We start from the raw sequence: 27,927 nt of genomic DNA, 5'->3' as shown, positions 1-27,927 counted from the left end.
GCCCAGTCCTCTCCCTCCACCACCACCTCCGCCGGGCCGCCCCAGCCCGCGGCCTGGCTCTCCACAGCGAGGCGGGAGGCTGGACTGTCAGCTGCAGCTTCTGCAGCCCCTGCATGCTCCCTTGAGGGCCGGCTGGGAATGGCAGGTGGGCACCCTCCGGCCTCTCACAGCCCTCACCAGCCAAGGGGTCGCAGCCCCCGTTTCTCCGGCTTCCCTCCCAGCGCAGCCCCGCGGCGGGCAGGACCCTCGAGCCGCTCCCGCTCCGCCGAGGGTGCTGAGGAGACGCTGCCACAGCCCCGCGCGTCCCACCCCCGCGGCCGTTCCCGCCGGCGGCGGGTGGGCAGCTGGCAGGGCAAATTCCCCCGCAGCGGCCCGCTTCGCTGCCCCGTCCTTTGGGGACGTCGACGGGGGCGAACGTGGGCCGCTGAGGTGCCGCCGCCGCCGCCGGCGGGCGGGAGCAGCGGGCCCGTGGGACGACCGACGTGAGAGGTGGGCGGTTACAGGAGCGGTAAAGACACGGTTTTTTGGTGCAAGGCTGATGCTGAGAGACCTTAGGAACTGGTGGGTGCCTTACGGGAACATCCCTGCGGCGCAGCTGGCTGCAGCAGGGTAGCAAACTCTCTGGCGTTGGTGTCGTTCTCTACAGCTATGCAAAGCCCCTCACGTTGCTGCGTTTAAACCACGTGAGGGCAAGGCATGTGCTTGCTAGCACTTGCTAGTTAATCGGTGCAGCGATAAAAGTTGAAATCTGAGGCATAACGAGCTGCTCATCTGAAAGTAATCGAGGCTGTTTGTTTGTAATGGTGTGTGTCAGGGATTGAAGCTCATTTGTGTCTCACAGGTGAGTGCTCCATGGGCTGAACTCATGCGAGGAGCCCCAGGAGCTGGCACAACAGAGAGCAGAGCAGGTGCCTGCAGCTGTCTGGTGAGCACATCAGCACTCTGCTTCTGCTCAGAGTCTGGTCTGCCTGTGCCCTGCTGCCATCAACACCCATAGCCACGCAGAATATACATAAGACTGTTGTGGGTTGTTATCTGGCACATCCCTGGTGCATCACCAACACACAAGTTTCCTGGTGTTCTGCTTATTTCTGTAATCACAGCAATATGCCTTTCTTTGTTCCATATGGTATTAAGACACGTGCTCCTTTTTATTGTATCGTCAACTGGATTGTGGCCCTCTCATTTGTGTTATCATGCCTGTCGTTACCTTCTTCATTTTTTAAGATGATGAGGGTTCTCAGCTCCTGCTAAAGGCCCACTGATAGGAATGTGTGGTTTAGTACTTTCTCCGATTACTGTTGCATTTCAGGTTGTACCAGCTTTTAGCATATTGGTGTTGCATCACAGAATGATTTGCCTTTTTCCTTCCCTTTCTGCAATTTTCTTCTCAAGAGCATTAATGCATGGATACAATTCTATTAATATTAAGCAAGCTGTTGCTTTCAAAAGCCCTTGTAATTGAGTAACAGATGCTTATGGCTGAATCCATTTAAATACTCAATATAAGACTAAAGTTACTATTCAGGGACGTGGTTAGCATCTTGAGTACTCATCAACATTCGAGTGGAAATGCTGTGGTGATCAGCACCACACAGAGTCAGTTTGGAGTTCTCAGGTTAGAAAATATACTATAATGCTATAGAAGTTCAGGTGGCACTTGCACTGTATGTCTGGATGTAAATGAATCTGAAACTATGGTAGAATATGGATTAACAATAGTTTTATAGTAGTGTAACAGTTTTCTTCTAAATAGTTTATTTGTGGTAACAAAGGAACTTTTCCGCTAGCTCTTATTGCATTGTATTAAAGTATAAAGCTATAAATATATTTAAAACATGGCTACAGAAAACTAAATTGAGAAGTGTGTTTTATCAACTTAAAAAATGATGCATCTTTATCTTGCTGAAGTTTTGAAGTATTTCTAAATATCCTTTTACTTAAATGGTTTCCCACAGTTAGAAAGACAAGGCAAATATAATGTGCATCTATACTTAACTAGTGTTAAGCTTCAAACTGTAGTCTGTGCTCTCTTATGCCAGGTTTAACTCTCAATTTATTTTCTTTATTTCTCAGACAGTTAAGACTTACGAAGTTGAGACACTTTAAGATGTGCCTGGAAATTAGCACTTTCTTCAAGGAGTCGACCAACTGATTTATAAAGCATGCTGCAAAAGGTACAGATGAGCTTTTGTTAAACAGTTAGATCAGGACTAATTCTTCAGAGAGGCTGGAACTTCCCTTCTTCTTAAACATGGCACTTCTCAAAGCAGTAAGTGCCTATGTTTAGAAACTATCCACTTTCCAAATGGCATACACTTGATAATCTACTAACTTCCTCAGAATAAGATTACAGTAGGTAGTATTTTGATCTCAGTATTCTGATTCTCCCAGTACTGATTGATTGATAAGCCAGGTTCTTCCACACAGAGGAGAATTAGAGGAATAGTGAATTTTGGTTCCTCAAGCCTCATATATAGGCGAGGGATTTAAAAAAAAAAAATTCTTCATAAGCAGTAGGGTTTTTTTGCTGAAAAACAAATTTGCAGTGCTGGAAATAGTGATTCATTAATGTCATGTAAAGCAATAAAGCAGTGTTGATCGGAGACCAAACATAACACAGAATCCAAGTGACTTTAGTATGTGACATAGAATATGGTAACTAAAATATAATACATAAAGCATATGTACATCAGATATGACATATGAAAAATAGTTAATAAAATATGTTAAACAGCATATAAATGCATGTATCTTAGTTACAGAATAAATCATATATGTATTGAAAATTTTATTAATGTGCTACTCAGATTTTTAAATGGTACCTGCTTCAGATTTCTTCCCTATTCTTGAACTTAACAAGTTTGCACTACCCCTCTTTTATGTGCATGTACACCCTCATTATGCATGTGTATGTATATGTACCATGCACATACGTTGTCCAAGAGTACCACTGGTTTGTATCCTTTTCATTACGTAGAAGCTGGAATATGTGACATTGTTCGCTCTTAAATATCCCTCCATTTACCTGCAACTTCATTGTGCAGCCTGTGCATTTGCCGCAAAGCTAAGCATTTACAATATCTTGCCACCAAACACTCCAACTTATTTTGAACAATTAAATACTGTAAGTGAAGCAAAATGTTACTCAACTATTTGTTGCTAAGTTCACATCACTTATATTTGACTGGAATACCTGAAAGCCATTTTAATACTTTGCTTTTGGAAGGGACACTTACCTGACAGTTCATGTGGTTCTGATATTTCTTCCTACTTTTTTTCCAGGCATTTTTACTAGCATGAGATTATTAACACTCCAGTTCTGTAAAGTGGTGAATGCTCTCTCCATTCAAAGCAGGAAGTGGGGTTTTATTAAGGGTATTCAGGTACCTGTTCTATGTCCTGGGAGTTCCCAAAACACCTCTGAAACTCTAGAAAACTTCATTAAAAGAAGGAATGTCAAGGATTGATGTCTCTAGCAGAATATAACTTTTTAAAAAGAATTTTTCTACATTTCAGTGAACCATCAGAAGGGAAAAAAATCTTTTTTATTCTTTGGAGATTATCTTTAGCACAAAGATATTGTTCTTTTAATTATTATTCTGATTGTGTGGACATAACCGGTCACTGCTTCTATTCTTGTAAAAACAAGACATTAAATAGATGAGCAGTTTCACAGAAGCTGATCTGAAATTCTGTAGCCACAAAAGTCTGTGCAAAGTTTTTAATAATTTATCTTAAATTTTTGTATTATCTATTTAAAAGTTAAAAAGCCATCTAACACCAAAGGGGAATGTCAGGATGTTAGGCTGAAAACAGGTGGAAGGAACTTGTTCTCACAGCTACACACTGCATGAGAAATTGAATATTCAAATATATGGGTTAATTTCACCAGCATGTTCTCATTTCTTAAGGAGGTGTTTCTCATGTAATATAACAAGTTTAATCTAAAGATTTTCCTCCGAACTAGTTTACAGCCAATCTTGGTAAACCTCTTATTCAATATGATTCTGAGGAGGTAGATTTTCTGTTAGTTCTTTAAACGGAGAATGATTAAGCCCTGAAAATTTTTGAGCTTCCCCCAACATTGTACTAGCAGTCATGCAATTCCATGGGGAGAACTAGAATAGACTACCCACAGGCATTTTTTCCATGGTGTGTAATGCAGATCCACAGTTGTTCTCTTGGCAGCATGGGCTGAACCCAGGACGTTTGAATCTCAGAGCGCAATACACTTATTTCTAGAACTAGATGTGTCCATAAGCTCAAAGGCTGCAGGTGGCTCATAAATCTACATGCCTCCCTACTTCCCCAACAGAAGTCTGTGCATGTGGAACTGTGGGCTATGTGTGTCAACGCTGGGCCTGCATAAGTCCCTGTCTGCACTCATTCCCTATGGTTTGTATCATAAGGGAACCACTGTCCAGGCACAGACAGTGCCACAAAGCCCAGCTTTAAAGTCTGGGAGGAGAGCAGAAGGTGGCCTACAGAGGGAAGCTGTTTGCTTCTCTCTGCATGAAGGGCAGTGAGCACAAGAGAGGAGATCGGGATACTTTTAATATAAGCAGCAGCAGGGACTGGGTAGCTCTGACAGGTGAGTAGGACTTACAGGGAGAAGAGCAGCAGAAGGAGAAAGAAGGCACCAAACTGGGAAATAAATAATGTTAGACAAATGGTTTGTTGCTCTGTGCCTGTAAGGCAGGAGGAATAATAGTCTCCTTTGGAATATTGTCTCCTTTGCTTTGTGGCAGCAAAGTGAATTTTCTCCTTCTGTTGCCTTTCTTTTCCTCCATAATGTTGGTTACTCAACTTGCAATCCAGGGAAGAGATGAGCAGTATGTTACAGAGTAGGGAAGTTCTGCCTCTCTGTTTCTTTGAGGCTCTGTGTACTTTTACAAGAGACAGTTGGTGAGTGAAGGTAGTGAAGGAGGCTAGTGTAGTAATTACAAAAGGAAAGGGATCACTTTTATGAGGAACAACTAGTTTTTGTACAGACTCTGTCTGTTGCTGAAATGTTAAGCCCTATGTTTTTTTATTGTTATTTGATTAGCCCAAATCTAATGTGTCATTTAGCATTTCAGGAAAGAATGCCTATATGATGAACTTGGCATTTCAGGCTTTTATAGTTTAAATGGCAGATTTTTAGCAGTCCTCAGAGATGTAGTTTTGTGCCATGGAAGAGGGTCTTGGGCACCTATAATCTATATTTTAAGGAGGTACTGGTGGTAAATTGACTGCATTCTGAAAGTTGACTTGTATTAGCAGTCTTGGGATGTTGGAGAGAGAACCTCTCTCTTCTTGGTAATTGTAGAGTAATACTGAGAAAGTGCATATCGTATCTAGGGGATGTGGTTTCATCTTATAGCATCATAGTCTTGATGCATACAGTTTTTAAAAATGCAGACATCATTTAAATGCTGTGGATATATATTATTGCCATTATAAAAGATTTAAGGTAGAAATCATCTTAAATTTAGACATCAAAATTCAGGCATCTAATTGAAGGTATTTGTCCGGGAGCCTTATATTGTAAATATATAGAGAGAATTATTTCCAGAGAGTCTTTCATCAACCTCTGTAGTTATTTGTTGCCTTCTGTTTACTATAGACAAAGTATGGACAGTTACCTTGGCAAATAAAGCTAAATGAGATTAATTCCTTGCCACTTCAGTGAATTTTAGGAATAAGGTTGCCGTGTTCTGTACCAAGGTGTGAGCTCACTGTTGAGCCAGGAAGCAATTATTTTAACCTTGCTTCAGTGCCCAGCCTCATAGGTCCTTCTTCCGCTTTTCCCCAAGACAGCAAAGCTCAGGGCAATCAATCTTGATCATCTGGTTCCATCTACAAAGCACAGTTGGTTTTTTTTCAGTTTATTCTCAGAGTGTAAGGCAGCCAAGACCAAATTCGAACTGGGGTATGACTGTTCTGTTAAACTGACTCCAAGGTTGCCACAAAAAAAAACAAAGCTGGGTTAACAATGTATCCTACCTAGTACTTTGAGACTGGTTTTTAAATTGGAAAAAGAAGGCTTTGTATAAGATAAAGTACAGCTGTTGTCATGGGTATAAACAGCATGTTTTCTCTCCTTTAAAACAGAACCAAGAAGTTATCTTTTTGTTTATGATTTTCAAGTACACATCCTCATCCTATTCACCATTTCTGCTCATGATAAATACATGTCTTTGGACAATATAGGGCATACTATATTATGCTTCCTGATATTTTCATTTGTATGTTTACAAAATATCTTTCCCCAGGCAGTGAATCTTGCCATATTAATGTAATCTGCAGTCTAGAACCTTGTTTCTTTAAGATGGTTAAACAGTTGCCATAAAATATATAAAGTATTTCTGTAAAATTCAAGAAAAATTAGCACAACGGAGAACAATTTTATCACTTTATAACAACTGCCCAAGTGAATGCTGCAGATACCTGCATTTTAAAAATATAGTGGTATTCTCAGTTGTTGTGTGGTCCGATGTGATCGAAACATGCCATCTTTTTTTCTTAAACCTTCTTGTCATGGCATGAATTTTTTCACAAACCCACTGAAGGGTTTTTTGGGGTTGTTTTTTGTTTGGGTTTTGTGGGTTTTTTGTTGTTGTTTTTTTTTTTCCCCAAAAAAGACTGTTAGTTACCACCCATCTGCAGACACAGTTTCAGGGAGGTGTGGTTGTCAGGAACTCCTAACTATATTAATCAGTTAGACTAGCATGATTTTCTGCCACAACATCTCTAGTGGGATCTCTAGAGAGAAATCCTTGTTGATTCTGACATCGATACAACGTCATGGAAATATGTCATGCTATATTACACATGGCGGGGCAGCATCCATATCTACAAGTGGATTCTTCAGCGTTGTACCTGCAATATAAGCATAAACATCTTAAGTGTTCACATATTTATTTCAGGTTTTTACTTAACAATCTATTGCTGAAAAAGTGAACAAAGGAAAATAACTGAAACCAGAAATAGAAACTGGCTTCCACCAGAGTGCAACCAGGGCCAGATTAGCAATGACATAAGAATTTCCTGTTTTGTTGATTCAGAGTAAACACTGTTTCAGTCACAGAATACTGCAGCGCTTAGCACTAAAATCCATCTCTTCCTGGAACTCCAGTAAATCTGTTATTTAATGGGTATCAAGGTATCTACTGCCATAACACACACTGAGAATACTCTTACAGAGCAGAGGGTGAAAAAGCTGTGAACAGTGTCATTGCCTTGAGCTGTGGCATTAGAAATTAAAGGAGGCCCCCCCCAGCCAGATGCCAGGTCTTACTCTCATTTTTTCCCATTTTCAAATGTCAAGTCACAAGCCCCTGTGTACCTCTAAGCTATGTACAGTAGCTCTTTGTGGAGTAGGAAATAGGTCTTCCATGCTGGTGAGGATAAACAAGTACAGAGTAACTTGCCAACTTTGTACCATATGCCATCTGCATCTACCTGAAGTGTCTTTTTAGCAGGAATTTTGTCATTAAGCTTCTGAATTTTCATGAAATAAATAAAGCACTGCCTGCCCAGATCCTTCACCACTCATAAAAATGTGGTTATATCTTTTTCATGATTCTTAGTGATGCAGCTCAGTGGTTTCCCAGCCTTTTTTTCAGAGTGGTGGTGATCTTTGATCATTTCTGTTTGGCTTCAGTATTCCTCCACCAACTGCAGCTATCCCATCATCCCCCCTTCCCAGCCCAGACCTCTCAGCCTTCCTTTTATTTGACGATCTCCTGTTCCCTTCCCATGACATCAGCTGTTGGCTCAGACAGCAGTGACACTAAAACTGAGCAAATAGATTTGGACAGATCAATCTATTCCTCTCTGGTGTCATTCATGTGTCCTCTTCCAGGCCTGGCAGAGTCCTTTTCCAGAGCTCATGTAAGGGACTTACTTGCTTTGTGGGTTAGAAGGCACTGATTTAAAGAAGTCCAGGATTAGATGTTGAATGAGGCAATAGAGGAAAGTATATGCCTACTTTCCCCCCAGACAGTTCTTGCTAAGAAACTGCCTTAGGTACTCCTAAAAAATAATACCAAATCAGCTGGGATGGACCTCTCTGGTGTATTGAGACTTACGAGCTCTTATAGCTGTAATTCAGCTGCACTTTCAATTCCCTTGTGCCAGCTGCTAACCTCTGCCAGCTGTGAGGAGGAAGCAACAGAAATGTGACAGGCAGGCAGAGGAGGGCAGCCTGCCTGATGAACAGGGCAGGGCATTCCCAGGAGGGGACCAAAGTCACCTCTGTATCAGCAGGAGCTCACTCTTAACATGTTCTCAGTGCAAGCTCTTAAGTAAAAAACAGTTATTGCCCTCATACTATCTTTATTTATATTTCAGTTTATATAAAAGGAAGACACCTTTGTACTCTTTCAATACTTGTTATTCTTACTCAGAAACTCATGCTTAGGGTCTCCTGTACACAATCAAGACTGTCAGCTTCCCTAGGCAGTAATATAAATGGCTCCCCAGTTTGTACCCATGTTTAAAGTGGCTGGGAATAGCTGCATTCCTGCCTGCTCCCCTGACCCAGGCACGCTCCCCAAGCTGGGAGGAGGCCTAATCCTTTGAGAATCCCAAACACAAATACTGCAGTGGTATTTGGCAGGCCAGCACAGGAATTTGCGATATTCATAAGCTTACTACAGTTTATTTTCATTGGTCTGTAGACAGTTTTTCCAGGGGTTAAAAGTGACTGATGAACCAATTCGCCCCCTCTAGCACCGTGCAGTACAGCTGCCGGAGCGTGTCAGGTTCCCGGCGGGGTGAGGCAGGATTCCCCGCGGGAGGACAAGCGGCAGGACTGCCAGTGGAGCTCTGACACCTAGTGGCTGATCTCCGCCTTCCAGACCCTGGGTGCGTCACCTCTGCGTGTCTCTGCTATAGCAGTCTTAGGCAGCGGGGTCCTTGCTTCAATGTTTTTACATAATAGATTTACTTCTGTGGGTGGGCTTTGTATGCCATGATTGATGAGACCAGGACGACTGCAGTGTGGAATTTATCAGGTAGATTCCCAAGTTGTGTTGTTCCTAAGGTTTTTTGCTAACAAGCACAGTTTCTTTGCCATGACCGAAGTCATTCAGGATGCTTGCCAAAAATGAGAGGTTTTTGGCACCTGAAAATCCCCATGTAACCTGAATGTTGGCAGTCCCTGAAAAAGCAAAGAGGTTTAACATGTGCCTTGAAAAATTCTACAAACAGCTGCTAAGTGCAAAGACCTTCTTGAGCTGTTTGAATTGCTGTGACCTCCTTCTGTTGAATGTACTCTGCTACGCTCCCAGTGTGCCCCTGTCTTCAGAGAGGTGCTTCTGTCAGCTTGTAATGTAGTTAGCAGATCTCTAAAGTCCCATCTGCTGTAAAAAATCACACTGATGCCCTGTCACCCTGGTGAAAGAAATGTCATATCCATTTTAAAATAAGGTAAGTAAAAGAGTCAGGGTGGTGATTTGCTTATTCAAAAATCCTACGTGTCAGCATCAGAGTTGGTAATGGGATAGGGAAGTTCTTAATGTGCGTCCCGTGCTCTGGGCCCTGGGACATGGTTTTTGACAGCCCAGAAGACAAGGGCTGGAGACAATACAATTGTTCTGGTAGCAACTGTGAGAAATGAGATCTTACCTGATGATCTGAATTGCTATGAACTCAAAAAACTGCCTGTAATCACTGAAAAATCTGAAAACAACTGTGAGCATCTTGGCCTTCACAGGAATACAGAAAAGATTTTGATAGTACAGCATTCCAGTATCCATGTGCCCTGTTTATAGCTGTGTCACCTGGCATAGACTGCCGTGTACATGCTTATGGTCTCAGAAAGTTTAAGCCAGAAGGACTTTATTACATTGCTTGTGCAGTTAACCGATTTCATGAAGCAGTGTGTTGTCGGCTGGTGAGCACAAGGTGGCACAGCAGAGCAGGAGTACCAGTCGGTTGAACAAGAAAGGATTGCAGCAGGGCGGTAGGTCTGGTAGCTGGCTATTCAGGTCCTGATTGTGCCCGGCAGCGCAGGAGGGTTCTGCAGCCTGTAATTTCTGAGGTCGCCATCCTTACTGCTAAATCCAGTTCTCTGGTAGAGTGTCTGACTTTTTAATATGTCCTAGGCAGCTCAGTCATTTCATCAGCAGATTCCCTAGAATTTATGGGCGAATATCAGCTCAGCCTTTACTGGGATTATTTATCAACTCCTTCTAGCAGCTCCCCTTTTATGATACAGTTTTCATGACATCTCAGCTGTACCTGCAAATTAATACTGTGGGACAGTCTTAGTAGTGTCCTGACTCTCAGTTCCTTCCTCCTACAAGCACATTTGAAGATTTTTCTTGTCTCTGGTGTGACTTTTTCTTTTATCAGTTGAATTTCTAAGCATTGTTTTACATGCTTTGAATTTTTATGTTATTTTTCTTTTTGCATCATGCAGTTTTCTAGAGGTTACCTGAGGAACATATTCTAATCTTTTGTTCACTGCAGCAGAACACTGGCCCTTTAAGGCCAGAAGGGGTGTTTTGCAAGATCGGTTGCTCATGTGCCTAAGGAAATCTGTTTAAAAATATTTGATGCAGCCTTTGCTAGAGAGAAGAGTGTCTTGGGAGCTATTAATGTCAGAGGCAAGTTAGAATGTAGGGCCACTGGTCCCTTAAGGGCCTGGGATGAAGAATCTTGTAGTATGGCATTATAAGGTTTCTGCTTCTCCCATCTAGGACAAAGATTTGTCTGTGTTATCAGCCCCAGAACTGAGAGTGATTAGATGAGTGAAGTTAACCATGTATCTGAAGGACTGCCTAACCTAGGAGAAAAGCCTGCTGATTGCAGTTGAAGGGGAACAGGAGGAGGAGGAGATTCTAAATCAAGGAAGTCAGGACTGGAAGCCTAATAACAGCATCAGTTAAGAGATCAGTAGAGACCCCAAAGCTACCCCTCTCCCCCGCCTCCCCCCCTCCCCCCCTCCCCCCCAAAAAAATAAATTTAAGTAGCCTCTGGGAAAGGGAAATTGAGGCAGACTCTTTGCAGGAGCAGTTTCTACTATGAGGGAATGCCCTGAGGCATTCTTTGTCTAGCCTGGCCATTGAATTGCTGTAACCTTGATGTCAAGGTTATTTAATAGCTCTGCTTTAGCATTATCACACAGAGCTAATTGCTCCAGCTGGTTGCGTAAATTAGAAGTTAGCTGGGAATTTTCTGACAGAATGATATTCAGATGGGGAATACACTACATTTCAAAAGTTCAAATATTCTTTGTGAAAATTCAGTTTTACTGGAACAAAAAGATTCTTCCTGGAAAATAAGAAAAATGCCTCACTGCCTGGAAGATTTGCCAATTAGTAAAACAGAATTGACCATAAGCAGCATGCACAAAACAGACAGATAATCTATCTCAGTGGTCTGCCATGGACATATTCAGAAACTCCCTTTCCATGAAGAATATGGTTTTAAAATAATTGCCCAATTTTTTAAAAAATAAAATATTTTGCAGGAAGGGCTTTCATTTCCCAGCCACTACAGTTTCTATGGGCATGGATCATTTCTCAGTAGTGCCTTGAGTGGACTACTGCACACTAAAAAAAAAACAGTACTATGATTTCTATTCAGAAGCACACTTTGTAGGAAACTCCCAATACTACTGGCAATACTAGGTTGGATTTCAGTCCTGCTGAAGACTGACCACCCACATAAAAAGGCTGCAGCTGTGCTGGTGCCCCATGAGGTAAGAGGAACTCTGCGCAAGGGCCAAAGGAGCTTCATGTTATAAACTGGTCCTTTATGTAATATTATATCTCTGAACACTGTGCATTTTTGCTTGCTTGCAGTACTCAGATTCTCAGCCGGAGTCAGAATGAGCTTTAGACAGGCAAGAAATCCAGTGCACACTCCCTGTCCTTCTCCAGCCTTTATATGCCACTCTAGAGATCTTAAGAAGCCAAAGCAATGTTTTCTACGTAGAGAAGAGGTTGGTTCCTCCATAGCTCAAAGGCCAGGACTGTACTACAGATTTTGCTATGACACAGTGATGCACAGATCAGCACAATGGGGTGTGACCTGACAAACAGTAACGTTGCTAGAAGCCACCTGTGTAAAAAACTGACTGGTCACTCCCAGAGAATCAAAAAGTTATACTGTAAAAACTTTTTTTGCTCTTATAAGCTGTATCTGCCTTAGAATGCTGTGCCAGCATAATGTACTGCATAATATTATAATACATAATACCCATGCTGACAAAGCACATTCAGTGTGGACCCAGCCTACCCTGCTAGCCCCTGCTTTCCGCAAGCTACACAACAGAAAAGGCACAGAAAGAAGAAAAAAAAGACAGAGCCTCTTGAACTCTTTCTTGCTGAAGAAACATAGTCGTGTATTAGTAATGTGGTCCCTGATTGTTCTGCAGTTCCGAACAAACTGTTCAGATCAGTTTGTATCTGTCCCCATAATTCAGTGACAAACTGCAAATGTTAGGCAGCCCTGCCTTTCTTAACTGCATCCCATGTAGTTTACCAGAGACTGGTGTTTTCCTCTACCTGCATAACTACATTCTTTCTTTGAATCTTTTCATGTCTGCGGACCCATCCTAAAAAATTTCAGACCAGAAGATGAATTAGTGGAAGTATTTCGTGAGCATGTGAACAAATGGGATTATCACAAGGTCATAAAATAACTGATATATTGTATAGAAATTTATCTTCCTTTTTCTTTTTCTTTTTTTCATCACAAGTGACTTGAATAACATCCTTCTAAAACATTATCTCTGGAAAAATAGCGTCTGAGCTCTATTGTGTTTTCATAAGTACTCAACTGTCCCTGCAAGTTAAAATATCATCACATGCTTAGTGCACTTGATTACAGGCTGTCAGAATTTGTCTAAAATCTCTGATTCCAAAATTTGCAGTTTTGCTGTCTGCAACTTGTCCCCTTCCTCATTGTCTGCTTCACAGCTCACGTTCAACCTCTGAGTCAAGGTCACAGACAGCTTGAAAATCAATTTTCAATCCCTCTGTTACGCCTTCTTCAACCTTATTTCTTTTCTTATCTCTGTTTATGAAAATGCTGCCTGCACAGCCCTATGTCTGATGCACGGGACAAGTTCACATGTGCAAAATCTTTGCCAAATAGGAAGCCTATATTAAAATAGTCTGTAAATAATCTCTTCCTCTAGCTATCATGAGCCTTTCAGATCATTTATATTGGGTAGTCATTTGAATCTTGTCAGTGCTGCATTGTGCTGCTGTTGATTGAAATGGTAATGAATGCAATACAGTCTCTCAAATTCTTCAGTTTTAAAAAAAGGTACTGTTTACAGGCAGTTAGGAGTGTTAAATTGCATCTGTCTCATTGAGAAGTACAAGCTGGCTGTGTCTGCAGGGTACAGTCAGTCTGGACTGCAGCGAATCCTGTGTCATCTTTGTGTTGCACATCTGTGGTAATTTGCTGATTAGCTAGAGTTAGGGTCAGCACACAAGACCCTAGTAATCATTAGTAAGTATCAAACTGGTCTAAGTATGTTTGCAATTACTTTTCCTAAGCCAACTCCTTTTCTTTTTCTGGGTACAGCCCACTATCCTGCAAGCTGCTCCAGTGCTCTTTGACTCAAAATTCTCTCTGTTCTCACATCCAGACTGTGTCTGCACCTGGTCTATTCTGTACATAAAATCCTTTTATCCATATGACTAAGGCTCTAATTCATGTTCTGTTCATTTTGCTTCCGAGGTATCAAAATTTCTCTTTCTTCTGGCCTTGATAAGCATAGTCTTGCCTGTTTGTATCCGCTCAGAATGTTGTGGCAAAGATGGTATTTTTCTGTCTGCTTATACTAACCCAAATACCTGTCACTTTGCATGCTTCCCATCATTTCTCTTACTCTATTCACATCTATCATTTGGTGGTTGATCTCCCTTCCAAGGCTTCAGAAGGCCAATCCTAGTCTACCTAAATATTGATTCATGTTTATGGTTAGTCAACAATACCAGTCTGCATTGTCTCCTTGTTATGTTTCCAAAGAAGAAATTTAATGTTTTGTCCTGTGGGGGCTTCTGGTGTTCCAAAGTCCCTCCCTGAAAATATGATAATACTAGATGACACTTCTGTTTCTGATGGGCTGGCTGGTACCCTCTCATTTTTTCCTTGTACTGTACCATCTGTCTGTATCCATCTGTGGGTGTTTGCTTTGCATTGTCATTTCTAGACATCATTTCTAGCTCTTTGGAGTACAGACCCAAAAACTGGTCTTTGTTTAGGCAGCACTTACCATGAGGGGAGATGGAGGGTAAAGGGGAAGGAAGTCAGGCATCTGGGTCTGGAATATGCAGGCATGGCAGCAGCAGAAGTGATTACATGATAGTTATTCTTTCATTTTGCAAAACTGAAATTGAAATTTACTCTTGCCTGGATATTCTCCATGGTCAAGTAACCTTGATGCTATAGCTTACAAAGTCCTGCTCATTTTTATCTCTTTAAGGCCAATTGTTGTGACACTGTTTTGGTAGTAAGCATATAGATCTATATAATTTTTTGCTAAGCTTCACTAGAATGGAAATCTACATGAAGCAGGGATGTGACACACAGAGGAACAAGCCTAATTTTCCATCTGGAACAATTCCGCATTTAAAATGAATGCTTACTCTCTCAGGAAGAAATGTATTTCACTTCCTCTTATTGAGGAAGGCCAGACAGCAAGATATAGAGCTAGAGAGTAATTGCCAAGTGTTACATACAAATTTATGGGATTCATTTTGAGCCATGATGAAATAAGACAAATGCTTGACTTTTTCTGTCATATAAAGTATTGGGTCATGTAGAGTTTTTAGAGAGGTAAAAATAAAATTGAATCATTTCCAGTGCAGAACTTCTGCTAACTTGTCAACCCTTCAGCAGAGGAATGAGACTGACTGGGGCAGCCTTTCATACTAAGGGAGGAATATTTTATTCCAGGAACTTGTGGAAAGGGTTCGCATCTCTATACCAGAACTCCTCCCTCTGACAGAATGGGAAGGCATGAAAAGATAATAGCAGCTCCTTGATGCCAGGCTCACATACACTGCTTCATGGGAGATGTCTAAAAGTTCATAGGTCTCTAGTGTCAACTCAGAGTTTTCTGTGTTAGCCTTGAGGGGAGACGGTGCCTTTCTGAGCTCAGAGGTTGTGGAGCCCTCATGAAGAGACTTTTCAACACACTAATCTTTTCCGAAGAAGATAACTGTACCATTAGAGAAAATTGCACTCTCAAAGGGAGTTACTAGCAGGTGAAAATGCCTTACTAACAAAGTTCTTGTTTTTCTTGCAAGTGCCTGAATCACACATTGCAGGCAAGGTAGACTGAGGAAGCCATCTGTACCTCTGGGGCTTTAAAAACTGTTGTGGTGTTTGAAGGGCGATTCTCTAAAAATGCCTCTCTGAAAGTAAAGGTAAAGAGACCAGGTAGATTCATTAGATGCCAAGATCTGGTCCAAGCAGTCCAGGTTTGAAGTTTGGTGACAGGTATCCATCCAAACCCGTAAAAATTTTACTGTGAGAGAAACACTGCTGTCATCAGCTCCTTGACCTTTGTCTACAGTGCTCTGGAGAGAGCACCTGTCCCAGCATCTGGATTTGGATTCAGATAGACTAACAGTAACTGCAGGAGAGGCTGAGCTAGGACACGTACTGTATTGCACCTTCAGACAAAGCTGGCTGAAGTGTGTTTGGCATTTAACTCGGACTGCCAAGAACTCCAGGTTCTTTACCAGACAGGGCTGTGAGGGCAGCATTGGCCGTTGGATTTTATCTTTCTGGTCTTCAGCAAAGTCAGGCACTGAGGACCCTACAGTGCAGTTTTCCTTTACAGTCCTGCCAGTCTAATTTGTTTGTTGGCAATAGGAATATTTTCTTTAGTTGACCTTACCACACCTGGTAACTGTGTTTCTAACCACAATTCACACATTTGACCTCCTAACAAAGAGCCTAAGCATTAAAAATGTATGAGACCATGGTGAGGGGGGCAGCTGAATGCCTGCATTAGTGCTGAAGCTGAATTATTGATAGAAAGAGTGATTTTTACTTTACTTTTAGCTATTGAATAATAGATTAAAAGCTGCACAATAGGATTATTTTCATTACTCACGTAAATGACTTGTTCAGTTAAAAAGAGTGAGGAGAACAAATGAAAAGTGCCCTGGGGTGGCAAATATATTAGACATAAAATTTTTATGTTCTAGAGTATTTATTCATTTTGGACATATATTCCAATAAATGTTTTGATTTAACAGGTCTAATAAGGAATGTTTTGTATAATTTAGAAGATAAGATTATACTTGGTTTTCTCTGAATGTAACTATGATGCTATTACCAGATTGACTCATATCTGGACTTTATAATTATTACATTATTGGATCCCTCAGTCTTCCTATGTATGATGTGCCACACTGAGCTGTCACCATCTGTGTAGCCCTAGAGAAATAAGAAGTTTGTTTGATTTTGCTTTTCCTATTTAGTTTGGGTTCAGTAAAAATAATGCCTATTAAATCTTTTCAGAGATTAATAATCTGTTTGGCTTTCTACACTGCCTTTGGCTATCAGATCTCCTGGCTGGTTATAAATGTACCCAGCAAGAATCTTGTTGCAGATTTCTGTTAGTCAATCAACAGCATTGTTACTGAAGGTATTAGATGTCATCATTGCCGTGAATTTTGAATAGACTGTTGCTTTTGCATTTCCACTTGTGATACTCTCCTGCAGGGCTGGATGATGTTGACTTTGAACTGGATAGCTCCTTTTCTATCAGCTTTGAAATTTTTTCAGCACAGACTCAGCAAGTATCTGGTAGGCTGACTGCGTAGCTTTCTACTTATATCCCTTGGCAACAATTTGAAAAATAGGAAGAAAGAGCAAGTTTGCTTTAACTGAAATTATTCAAATTCATTACAGCCTCTATGGAAAAGTGGGACTGCCAAAATAGTGCATTTCATTTCTTCTGTTGGTATTTTCTTATCCAAAGAACCCAAAGTAACACAGCTACCAGTATAACTTCATAGAAGTATCTAAAAATGTTATGTTTCAGTCATGATAGGTATTGATTTAGAACCCACTCAAATCTCTGGAAAAATCTCTCTGGAATTGCAACAGTGTCTGCAAAGTCTGTTGATGGGAGGCATTCCATTTAATACAGCAAATTGCAATTAGATGTATGCAGAATTGTCCCTTTTAGCATCCACACAGGCTTGTTTCCTTACACACTCCTAGCTATTACTGAGTAAGCAATATCTATGCACCTCTCAATGCAACCTTCCTGGATGACAGCCATCAACTATCCAGCTTCAATGCCCATGCATTTTCAGATCATGAGTTCCCTAAAGGGATGCGAGAGTTTGGTAAATTTTGTGATGCTGAAGGCTGTCTGGTAAGAAGAGAAAGTCTCCAATCTGAGTTCACTGTGAGTAGGTTGCTGAGTGACTATCCAAGGGTAAAATAAAAATATGTACCACTGACCTACTTAGTGTTGAAAGTCTCCATATTCCATTATTGATGAGCTGATCTACTTAATGCCCTCCTTGTTGCCTGTAGTTAGTTCAGTGGCAGGATCATTTCATCTATTCCTTCATTTCTGGACTAATGTAATTAGAATTTCCCTGTTTTATAGCCTGATATTCAGACCCAATAGAATATGTACAACTGAAATATATAGGCTGAGTCAGAAGTTTGCTATAGGCTGAGTCAGAATATGCTTTTAAAATCTAAAGTTAGGCACACAAGACTAAATTTTAGTCTGCATGGTCTGATAAGTTCTATAAGGAAAAGCACAGATGATGCTCAAGTCTTGCACTTTGAGTTTGCAGTTTAGAACTGATTCAGTTTGGTAGGGCGTTTTTTAAAAGACAGTTTCTGCAGGATTCTAAAGTGTTGGCATTGTAATTTTGGTTTTTATATTATTAGACAAACTCCAGCAATAGATCATGGGGGTTTTTGTTAAAAAACTCAATTGCCTCTGACAAGCTAAAAAACAAATGGCGATCCTAATAAAACTATGATTTTGTTCTAAGTATTTAATTTTTTTAGTGTATTTTAAAAAGATCTATTTTCAAAACTTGCTTTTAGGTTCAGAGTATGTCATGCAGGTAACTAGAGAGATTAATATAGAGTTACATCCTAACTAGTAAAAGAGACTGTTCACATTGCTGAAGGAGGTGATTTTAATTTTGGAAGCCAACTTCTTTTTTTAACTGTCTGGGTTGAGAATCTGATAAACGTAGCTGTCAGCCATGAGTGATGTGGGGAGGAGGGGAGAAAGAAGTCTTCCTGTGCTATATTTAGCAGTGTTCATGACGTAAAACCAGGAATTGGTCTGTACTGCAGCAAGTTCTTTAAGTTTTTTGACCCTATTATTTAGAACTGACTGTATGGCTATATGGGTTTAACTTAATAGCAGCCTCTTAGACAAACAGGAAGGAAAAACAATGAGTCAGTCTAGGACATACCTTGATAAACACCTCAGGGTAGGAAAAGGGCAAATGCCCAAAGCATTTCCTTTTGGCTTTGTAACATCTAAGTGCCTGCCAGGTTGAATGGCTTGCATTGCCAGTGATGGGGTATAACAGATCACAAGGGCTATGAACTGTGGAACAGATTTTATGTTGAGAGATGAGCTCATTTGCCTTCCTGTTGAAGGGAAATGAGTGTCTCCCACAGACTCCTGTAGAGTGCTAAAGAAGTTAAGCCATCCTTGGCTTTTCTGCTAGATGAAATGCTCATGTGAAGTTAGAAATCCTGCAGACCCTTCTGTGGCTTAACATACTTCTTTTCAGACACCATGCTTTTTTCCTAATGCTAAATGTTAAACACACCATCTCTGTGTGAAGACTGACTGGCAGGTCTTTCTGTTAACAGTTATCACCAGGAGCCTGGTAGAGTGAGCTGCAGATGTTGAATCCAGGCAGATCTGCTTAGATGATGATGGAAAACACTCAAGGTACTCCTAGGGTTAGTGGACCTGCTCTAAAAGCAAGCTCAACCCAGAAGTAAATGAAAAGATGGAAGCACAAGTGCAGCTAAGTTTTCTGCAGTAGCACTTGAGCTGTGCCCAGCACTGCACTGAATGGAGAAGACAGTATTTGTGTGTCATCTTCCCATTCCTCTGTTTCAGCCATTGATGTAGGTTGCTCTGATGCTCTGTTGTTTCAGATCCTATATAGTTCCTCTGCCAACTGGAGAAGGGCCAATATGAATGTGAAACCCAGATATGTTGCCAGTTTTTCATAATACTGTTGAATGCTTTTTCTTAGCCTTCAGGTATTCCCTTTCCACACAGGCAGTCTTTGGAGAGAGGGTCCCTTCAATTTACAGTTCTTAATCAAACCTGAAAATCTGTCCTATGATTTACCACCATCTTGACTGCCCATTAAGGCTGCTCACCCAGTACTTTGTCAGAAAACGTTGAATCACTGACCTGTTTTCATCTCATAACCACACCACAGACTCTTTTGCTGCCCTTCCCCCCAGCGTCCAAAAATTAGGACACAGTCTATTGTAAACTTGCATGTCCATTAAATGATGTGAATGTAGAATGGGTTGGAGTATCAGGAAATTAAGTGTAAGGGTGCCCAACTGCAACACGATCAGCCAAACATGGCATTCTTCTTGCTCCTTACCTTCTGAGGAAGGGAAACACTCCTTGATAAAGGCAGACGATATACAGAGTTATAATTTGTGTTTAGTAAGCATTTGTATTCTTGAAGATGAATTGATAAAAGGCCATTGCATTGTAACAGCAGATGTACACAGTTACGTGGACATCCTGTTTAATTCAAAAAATGAAAAGTGGCTACTTAGACATCATAAATTAATAATTTGTCACATTTTCAAGTTTCCATTTGCATCCGCTTTGGAAAGTCACTTAGTTAGAAGGACACAGTGAGCAGAATTAAGTTTTCTATATTTTATGACTAAAATTTCTAATAAAAAATTGGAGAAGAAAGAAGAGAAAGTGATATCATATGACACATCATATGACACCTTGATCCTATTAGTACATAGCATATTGCTATGCTTTCATGATCTGATGAAAAATGTTAAGATACATCTGTAAGTTGTGTAAGTTTCTAGGATAATAGTCAATATTCATGTGGTATGTATTTACTTCAGAAGGATGACTGTTAGGAATGTGAACATAATCCATGAATGGTCCAAAATTGGTGAAAAGGTAATGATTCATTTTTTCACAAAATACAGGGAGTAATAGGCTGCTGAATATTGATGAGGCCATAGATGTAAAGTATGTAAATTTTTTTTCCATATAATGCAAAATTAAACTGTAGAATTCACTAGCACAGAATCTCATAGAGGTCAAAAGTATGTATTGGTTCAAAATGAGTTTAAATAGGTAATGGAAGATAGCTCAGTTGATTAAATACAATGGCATGAATATTGTTTGCCCTTAGTTTAGATAGCTTAATACCACTGACTGCCCTATTTTCATTCTTTTCCATAAGCATTCTCTCCTGGTCACTACTGGGGAGAAGGTAAATAGGGCTTTCATCTGCTCAGATATGGATGTTTTGGATATTCACATAAATGCAACTGTTTAGTATCAAATCTGTTAATAAAAGTATCCATCCTAAGAATCTATTTCTCTTTGTCATAACTGTCTGTGTATCATAACTGTCTCTGTCTCCCTTCCTCTCTCATTTATGAGAACAGAATTCCTCAGGAAGACTCTTGAATTATGGAAGGTGTAAATTCAGCCTTGTGAAATACTGCAAAAAAATTCTGGAATCTTGTCAGTTCTCTTACAATATTTTATTACAAATTGAGTCTAAGCCTTCATGCCTTGCTATTCTATAAAGCCTGTCGAAGTGAACCAAATTGATACCATGGATCAGATGAGCAGAAGTTTTCAAATTTTCAATTTTGATAAAAACACAAAGATTTTGTGAACGTTTTCAGTTCACTCTCATGGCACAAAAAGCACAAGGCTTCCAGAAATCAGTGAAGGGCATAATTCACTTTATACTCTTAAGTATTTGTATTCATGGAAAAGTGATTAAGAAATAATACCAAGTTATAAATTGTTGGAGAGTTCGGAGTTGCCACTTTGGAAGGTATTTGACAGTGGTGTACAAAACAGAAGGAAATTAGTCCTGCCAGTGATCCCTTCCCATCTTCAGAGACCGTGTTCAAAGAGAGGCCTGAGCCCTTTAAGCAAAATCAAATCCGTTGCTAGCCAGCATTGTTTGGTTTATGATTTTCCCTAACATCAGATTGATCTTTAGCATTCTTCAGTAAAAGGGAGTTCAGCCCATTACCAGTAACAATTTTAAATGTGGAAACCTGCATGAAGAGAGATCAAACAGTAGTCACAGGAAAGTAGAACTGAGTTTTCTTGAAGAAACAGATGTAACACCACTGCCCAATAAGCCGCTTGAGAAATCTCTAATTTTCAGTTGCAGTTGGGGAAATTAATAGTTTTGCTAATTAATGGAAGGGAAATTAGAAATCATACCTGAAAAATTGGCAAAGTATTCTAATAACGAGACTTTACCTATTATCTTCCCAGTACTATAATATGGGAGCTGCATAGGTGAAAAAGCGAAGAAAAAAATTAAAATTACAGCAATGAACGTTCCTGATTTTTTTGATGACACACATATTTTTGTTGTCACTGAGATACTTTTTTCAGGTATTCCCCAAAACCACAAAGAAATATAGTGTGCGCCAGTTTATAACTTAGTAGACATTTTTTCAATTGATTATGCTGCTTTAGATATTTATGTTACCGTAGATGTATGTCTAAGGAACTAAATAACTATTTCCTGTAAAAAGTCAGGAATGTCCTGTCAGAAAGCATACTAAAGCAAGGCTTTCAATGTACATGTCACTTGGTAATAGTTAGGCCCTTAATCAACTTAAGGATTTTCTTCCTGAGTGCTAGAGAAATCTCTCTTCATGGTAGGATTTTTTCTCCACTATGAAATATTTTCTATTGGGCCATTATTCATCACTGTATTGTGGTCATTTTAGTTTTTTATGCCTTTAATTACAACACTAAGTAGATAACTGCGTGATACAATGAGTGATAAATTGCTATTAGGGAAAGTTTGTTGATTTATATTCTTTGGATGATTGCCATATGAGGTTCTTATTAGATAACAGAATACTTTCTATAAATTTCCTGAGCTGAATAAATAAAATAAGGACTGAGGCAACATCACAGTGCCTTCAGGTCAGGTTAAAGGTGAGGTGTGCGCTCTGCTTTGAGGCAAAGAGACATATAGTTACAAGGAGTGCAGATGCACCAGTAGCAGCAGAAGATGGCCTGGAAGTCCCTTCCTGGATACCTTCCAGGGAGTCTTGTGGCTTTGTGTCCAAACAACATACATGGAAAGACAGAGGGAGGTGGAGAATGAGCTATTCTCTCTACAACCTCTTTCCTGGGGACAGCACATAAAGTTAATGCTGCTTCTAGCAATGTTATCTTCAGGCCTGCATCTCTTCCCCTCCTGCAGAAAGGAATCAGTGCTAAGAAAGGTGAAAGAGGCAGCAGAAGCAGAGCAGTAGCACAGAATTGTGAAGAGGTTGAGTCTGATGATTAGAAGTAAGAAAATTTGGTACCACATCCTAATGGAGAGTGCTCAGGGTCTACAATTGCTAAAAGGCAGGGTTTTTTTAAAAGACTATTTCTGCTGAACTGATTTGTTACAGATCAGTGTGGAAGACAGTCTAAAACATATTTAGGAATCCTGTCTTATTTTTCCCCGAACAATAGTTTGGTGCCACAGAGTTGCAAATAAACTCATCTATTCTAAATACATACTATCCCAATTTTTGTTAATTTAAAATAACTTTTAACAGCATTTTTCAAAAGCTTCATGAGTAATTAAAAAAAAAATAAAAGAAGGTTAGTGGTAGTTTACTAAGCCACTAATTCTTATAACTCAACATTAGGAGGTGGCAGTTCATTACTAACAATGCTACTGTTGTCTGAGTCCTTCTAGGCAAAGAACCAGAAAACATTTCCAAGCTAATTGGAAGCTACATGAAGCATTCATTCTTTTAACACATATAGCATCCCATCAGAAATCACAGCGACTAACACTGCATTTATTAATAGAACCAGCTTCAAAGACTAAACAATTCAGCTGATTTGAGCACTGTGATTCCTGGGCCAAGTCTGTGCCCACTCTATCCCACAGACATGCTACCATGAAGAAACTATGAGATGGCTGGGCAGTGAAGCAGATTGTGGAAAGGGGATGTAAAAGGATGGTGCATGGCCTGTGCACCACAGGGAACAGTGCTTTTCAGCAAATCACTGCATGGAGTCAGAGGTGATCAGGGGATTTGCAGTTACAGTTAATGTTCCATGATCCATGGGCAGTTACTCAGATTGTGGATAAAGCAGACTGTACACACAAGGCTAGCTTAGGTGCCTCACAACGTAAATACGTGGAAACATCTGACATTGTGCTCTCCCAGAACGTAGGTTTTTCTGGGTTTCTTAGCTTCGATAGCAGGCCAGCCCAGATGGAAGCTGTTCCATGCAAAAAACTTTTGGTCACAGAATCACAGAATGGTAGGGGTTGGAAGGGACCTCTGGAGGTCATCTCATCAGCACCCCTGCTTGAGCAGGCACACCTAGAGCAGGGGGCACAGGAACACATCCAGGCAGGTTTTGAATGTCTCCAGGGAAGGAGACTCCACAGCCTCCCTGGGCAGCCTGTTCCACTGCTCTGTCACCCTCACAGGAAAGAAGTTTCTTCTCATGTTTAAGTGGAACTTCCTGTGTTCCAATTTGTGCCCATTGCCCCTTGTCCTGTCATTGGACACCTGTGAAAAGAGTCTGGCCCCATCCTCTTGACACCTGCCCTTTAGATATTTATAAGCATTGATAAGATCCCCCTTCAGTGTTCTCTTGTCCATGCTGAACAAACCCAAGTTTCTCAGCCTTTCCTCATAAGGGAGATGCTCCAGTCCCCTCATCACCTTGGTAGATCTTCACTGGGCTTGCTCAAGCAGTTCTCTGTCCTTCTTAAACTGGGGGGCCCAGAACTGGACACAGTACTCCAAGTGTGGTCTCACTAGGGCAGACTAGAGGTGGGGGATAACCTCCCATGACCTGCTGGCCACATTCCTTTTAATGCACCCCAGGATATTGTTGGCCTTCTTAGCCACAAGGGCACATTGCTGGCTCAGGGTCAGCCTGCTGCCCACCAGCACTCCCAGGTCCTTCTCAACAGAGCCACTTTGCAGCAGGTCAGCTCCCAGTCTGTACTGGTGCATGGGGTTGTTTCTCCCCAGGTGCAGGACCCTACACTTGCTCTTGTTGGATTTCATGAGGTTCCCCTCAGCCCAGCTCTCCAGCCTGTCCAGGTCTCGTTGGATGGCAGCACAGCCTTCCTGTGTATCAGCCACTTCTCCCAGCTTGGTATCATCAGTGAACCTGCTGAGGGTACACTCTGTCCCTTCGTCCAGGTCATTGATCAATATATTGAACAGGACTGGACCCAGTAGAGACCCCTGGGGAACACCACTAGTTACAGGCCTCCAACCAGACTCTGCCCCATTGATCATGGCCCTCTGAGCCCTGCCCTTCAGCCAGTTCTGTCCACCTCACTGTCCAGTCATCCAAGCCACACTTCCTTAGCTTGTCTATGAGGATGTTATGTGAGACAGTGTTGAATGCCTTACTGAAGTCAAGGTAAACATCCACTGCTCTCCCTTCGTCGACCCAGCCAGTCACACCATCCTCCTGCAGCGTCCTTCTGAGAGCCCATATTATCTATGTTTTTTTCCACCATCCAGGTCTTCCCAGCCCACTGAAAAGCCGAAATAAAGGAGAGTTGTCAGCACTTGAAGAAACCTATGCCTCATAGGAACACAAAATCCGATGTTGTGTTGACTGGGGAGGACCGATACTGCTTGTGTGTCCTGGACATATGCAGGAAGGAGGTATGTGATCTTGAGAAGCATAACAAAATAAGTGCCTATAGGGTAGCTAAATTGTGCTGATTAGGTTGTTGCCAATGTTTCACCTGTAGGTTTCCCAGATACCAGTACTTCATAAACATTTTCATTGCCCTTTTTAAGATTATACCTGCTGCAACATTCCTTTAACTTCCTTCCTCAGTGTCAACTCAGCACAGTAACTATAGCTCAGTGCAGGAGGTCTGGCCACCACCTCCATTTTGGAATCGTATCAGTGGCTTCTTGAATTGCCAAAAGGGCCATCTGGTATACAACATTCATCCTGCCCAAGCCAAGTGATGCTATCTTGCAGGGGATTGTGTTCCTCCCTTTGTTGATTGCTCATTGCTGGCTTGCTTGGTTCTCAGTACAGGTAAAGTGTAACTCAGCTGTTCTGTTATGGTCGCCTCCTGCCCTTATCCCTCAGGCCTGTTTTGGTGACAGTAGTAAAGTACATAGTCTTAGACGGCATTCCTACAAGAGACTGGTTGTACTTTGCAAGAATTTATCTCTAACCCTTGAAGTATATAACCAGGGTAAAGGTAATGACTTATTCACTCTTGGCTTTCAGCATAAAGTTTTTTATATGTGCTAGATGAAAAATCATAATTGTGGGCTATATCCAGTCAGGTGATTTATGTACATTCATGTGAATTGCCTCATTTTCCATTCCTTCTGGTAGACTGTAAGGTATAATGTTAGATAAAGAAATGGAGTAACTGGTTGGGTTGTTTGTTTTAGGTTTTTTTTGTCAGCGCTGTCTGACAGTGTGGGCAACTTGGACGTTCAATCACCTATCTGCAGAGAAGTCAAAATACAGCTGAGGTCACTCTGGGTTAGGCCAATCATAGTATCCAATAATAGTTACTGCAGTTATAGACCTTTCATTTTTCCTTTAGCAAATAAAAGAAGATAGCATACCTCCTGACATAGGTCACATTTCAGCTCAGGGAAGAATCCTACTCTGCTCGTCTGGGGAGATAGAACACAGCTCAGTGCAGCATGGTTCACATGAGCATACACATGATGGGGATTAGTGAAATTGATTTCTGAGGAAATCCCACAAGTATTAAGAGCAGTATCCTATCAGCTTAAATAAATCAAAATTCCTAATGGTGTTTACTGGTTGTTAGGGCTGAAAATGAACTACAGGATTTGGGCTTGCAAAAATACAGCTTCCCTAAAACACAATTAAGGCATAGAGAGGAACAGCAGAATGGGAGTGGTAGACAGTGGTGACTGATAAGGGGTAGAACCAAGCTGGAAATAAGCTTTTATTGGAAGGTGGACCCTTCCTTCTCTGCTCATGAAATCTAGATTTTTTGGAGGGCTCAGAAGTACACTGCAGAGCAGCAGTTTGTGTTTTGGGTTGCTGGCTTTACTACTGGTGTATAAAACATTAGAACATGGCTAGTCAAAAATTTGAGAAAATAAAGAGAAAAACATACATTTTTCTAAGAAAACAAGCAAAAAGTAGAAAAATGGAAGTAAAGTATGAGCAATCAATACTTAGACTAAATTTTATTCAATTAAATGAATGTTGCCTGGTCTCTGGATTTCTTTTAAAAACCTGCTTCATCTTTGGATTTTTTTTTTAATTTTTCAAAGACTAAACGGCCCTTTAATTAGGTAAGTCTGAAACATTGTGCAATGGAGACTAGTCTTGCTTGGGAAACAATAAGCTGCCCCAGCATTTTATGTTTGTATAGTTTGATGGCTATTTGATTGAACCACTGTGAGCCAAGGGCATTAAAATTTCTATATACACTGATAAGTATCTTTACTATCTTTAATAATAATTTTTATTATTTTGAATTAATTTTAATTTAAATTTAAATTTTATTTTAATATTTAATTTTAAATTTTTAAATTTAAATTTTTAATTTAAATTTTTAAATTTTAAATAATTTTTATTATTTTAAATTAATTTAATTTAAATTTAAATAAAATTATTTTTTTAATTTTATACTATCTTTAATAATAATTCAACTATCTTTAATAATATTAAATGTGTGAGGTTCAGAGGTCAAGGAAGCAATAGAGGCAACTCTTCCTTTTAAGTGTCTGTATATATGTTTGTCTCTATAAAATCTAATAACATAAAGCTTTCACATTTCTATTATTAGCATCATACAGCCTTCAGTCAGCAATAAATGTCATTTTAAAATAAACCTTATTCATTCTTAATTTGCGTTTCAGGGATTGCAGTCATACAGTCTAGCTGTCATCTCCTTTAATAAACACTGAAGGGAAAGCTAGCATAACTTTCTGTAACAGAAAAATTACTTATTAGTTTTATTACAAGATTTTTAAGTAAAACAGCTTTTGAATTGTGAAAAAAATGCTAAGGGCATTTTTAGATTTGTAAGTATGATTCATTAGGTGTTCTGAAATTTTACAGATTATAGTTGAAGGGTACTTTTGAAAGCTGAGATTATTCAAGCACTGTCTTGTTATTGATTGAAGCTTTAAGAGATGTGGGGAAAAAAAAAAAAAAAAAAAAAGGATTTAAATTACAACCCTGCTGTTTCCTGGCATCTTTTTGCTATCTTAGCAGCAAACTACTTCTAAATACCTAATCACTCTTGCAAACTAACCTAACTAACGTTGCCCTGACCAGATAGACTTCCTGTAAAAACATTCAGTTTTTACTTGGGAAGCTGTAAATTTGTGGGTTTTGCAATATGTATTTTGTAGGTGGTTAGACCACCATCTTAATTATAAATGGGTTTCAGGGAGTTGGTTGCTATAGCAACAGTCTACTTAGTGCTTTTTTCAGAGCAAAACCCAACTTGCCTGTATGTTCGAGGGAAGAAAAAATGGATAAGGAAGGGAGATTGAGCTTCTATCTCTTCAAGAGCCACGAATTGCAGCATCCTCTATTTAAAGTATGCAGACAGGAGAGCTGCTCCTTTTCCTCAGTGTTTTTCCTGCCGCTGACAAGCCCCATTGGATGTTTGTGTAAAATAAAACCTTCCCTTATTTCAGAAATGCAGCTGCACCAGGGTTAATTTAGGC

The 27,927-nt window shown here is 40.4% G+C and overlaps 1 protein-coding gene across 1 annotated transcript in view; it reads right to left on the bottom strand.

The window, feature by feature from the left end:
* Window positions 1-1,773: 1,773 nt before the first annotated feature.
* Window positions 1,774-27,927, bottom strand: part of AMER3 (APC membrane recruitment protein 3) — a 44,261-nt gene continuing 18,107 nt past the window's right edge. Inside the window, exon 3 of the mRNA XM_075099357.1 lies at window positions 1,774-6,864. The gene's annotated coding sequence lies outside the window, so the exon portion shown is untranslated. The remainder of the gene's footprint in view (window positions 6,865-27,927) is intronic.

This window comes from Phalacrocorax aristotelis, chromosome 7 (assembly GCF_949628215.1).
Source record: "Phalacrocorax aristotelis chromosome 7, bGulAri2.1, whole genome shotgun sequence".
NCBI classification, from domain to species: domain Eukaryota; kingdom Metazoa; phylum Chordata; class Aves; order Suliformes; family Phalacrocoracidae; genus Phalacrocorax; species Phalacrocorax aristotelis.
This window is presented reverse-complemented; position numbering and strand designations above follow the sequence as displayed.